Consider the following 2,500-nt stretch of genomic DNA (forward strand, 5'->3'; position numbering starts at 1 on the left):
TACCCTGGAAAACAAGCGTTAATTTGCCTTAACAAAATGTACAGCCGACCATCAAATTTGTTTTGAAAATAGCCGATCTACAGGCTCAAAACATGTGATGCAACGTGTTGAGAGCTTATAGATCTGCTGTTTTTGAAAATGTTTGTAATTTTTCACGTATAATGACATGTCCAAGATAGGGACGGGTTGAAAGTGGTTAATTCCGAGAGTAAAATTAACAGTCAGGATTTTGTTGCGTGCATGTCTGCCGCCCCCACACCGTCTCTCCACATTGTCAGACAGCATGTCTGACAATGTGGGTCCGTCCATCAGTCTGTGTCTGTCTGACTGTCTGTGTGTTTAGGTGTTTGTGAATCCAGGTTTGAAAGGATGGCATCAGGCTCCAATCCGCCTGCTTTCGATTGTGTCTGATTTTTTGCGTGACTCATCATGTAGGGCATTTGTGAAAGCCTCTGCTAATGACTCTGAGTATTAAATATGATTATGTGTATTGTTGCACCGTTGAGTAACAGACAGTGGTTTTGATAGGGAAAGGAGACAAACAACAGACACAAAACCAGACAGATGGCTGTGGCTATAAGTTCACCCAGGTCCAGAGAAATCAACATTTTTAACCGTGCATGACTCATATCTCACGGTTTCTCAATATATGGAGGACTAAAACATTTGGTATTTGCTAATAAAGGAGTACCACTATTGTTGTTTTGAATTCAACCTGGTCTCACGTCAAGGCGCCAGAAGGTGATGTTTGACAAAGCAATGAAATGAGTAATTTCGAACGTAAAACCATGACTGTTAACTTACCGTAACCCCATGAGTTCTGAGTTTGTACACTCAGAATTAAATGAGGATTTTGCATTTTTGGGAAACTCGTCGGAATTCTACTTTTATCTATACTGTGATAGACCATGTGGACTCAATGCAGTCCATCTTGAGTGAAACCAGCGGTTCTTAAAGAAAAAAAAACGTAATCCTAACCACCCAAACCCTCACCCTAACCTCAACCACACCAACAATGCCTAACCTTAACCACAAGAACTGTCCCTAACCTCAACCAAAATAACAGAGCCTAACCGTAGGCTAACCAAATAATATTGAGGATGTAATTATTAATACTGTTGGGTTGAGGTTTCTACTGAGGTTGAACTCCCATGGAAGAATATTCCATTGGATATTTAATGATGGCACACAATTTCTACATGCTATGATCTGGGGAGGTCACTCAATGTCATTGGCTAACCGCTGGTTGACTGCCCTCCTAGATCCTTACCCCCGAACTTAAGCACTCTAAAACCCTTTGCTAAATTGAACCATTTTAACTTTATACCGCAATTTAGGCCAGTTTTCTCAGTGCTGGCTGTTCACGCAATGCATTATGGGTATAAATACTGCCGGTTCCCGGGCCACTACTTTTATAATGTGAAGATTTACTTTGGGCTTTTGCCTTTATTATAGATAGGACAGTAGGCTGACAGGAAATGGGGAGAGAGATGCGGAGTGACACGCAGCAAAGGCCGTCGGGATCGGGACTCGAACTCGTGATGCACTGTCAGGCTACATTGTGGCCTAGGCACCCGGGCCGCTATGCCATCAGTCCGGAACTATTGTCAACTTTTGAGGGCTTCTCTCCTGGACCTCTGCCATCTCAATACCTTTTCAACCAAATTCGGCACCTGTGACATTAATATCTATTCAAGGCTATTGGACCACAACTTGATATAACTTTAGATGGTTTGCTACTGTCAAATCAGTGTGCAAATGGAACAAAATGGACCCTTACACATGTTTACACTCTCGAATAAACACTCACATGTAGCTTTCTCATATTTCTCATATTTTACAGTGTTGAACAGGTTGGGAAATTGGTCAGTATATTTGGCGCAGGATTTGGGGTCGTTTGGTTGGTCAGAGTGTTGTAGTTTGATGGGGGTTGACTGAATTATTCGGTGTGGGGGTCAGCGGTCTCTCCATGGATGTAGGCATTCATTTGTGGAAGACAGACAGAGATAACCTTGGTACTCTTGTGGATTGCCAGTTATTAAAGCATTTTTTTTTGAGTGACAATATCATATGCTGAAAGTATTAACCACTTTCAACCTGGCATACCAATTTTGGGCATGTAATTATACAGTAGTATAGGTGACAATTCTGAAAAACGTTCAAAAACATGTTAGTTTGAATAGGGCTTAAGTGGTTAAAATACCATAACAATTTATAGTGGTTACAAAAGTTGCAAAGAAAACTATATATGTGGTATCTCATAATCTGCAATAAGTGAGGTCCTGTGCGATTTGTTTATTATTTTGATGTTTCGTAACGTGTGGCTACACTGAGGATTTGGCGTGGGTGGATGTTTTGTGGGGCTTCCAGGGAGACGTGTGTGTCATATGAGGAGGAAATATCTGAGGCACTTCTAGGAACAGCCAACCAGGAGTTGTTGCCGACTGAGGATTAACTCAACGGTATTGCACCTTCCACACCCAGACACAGACCCAGCCCA

This window comes from Gymnoscopelus braueri, assembly GCF_963280865.1.
Source record: "Gymnoscopelus braueri genome assembly, chromosome: 4".
Classification (NCBI taxonomy): domain Eukaryota; kingdom Metazoa; phylum Chordata; class Actinopteri; order Myctophiformes; family Myctophidae; genus Gymnoscopelus; species Gymnoscopelus braueri.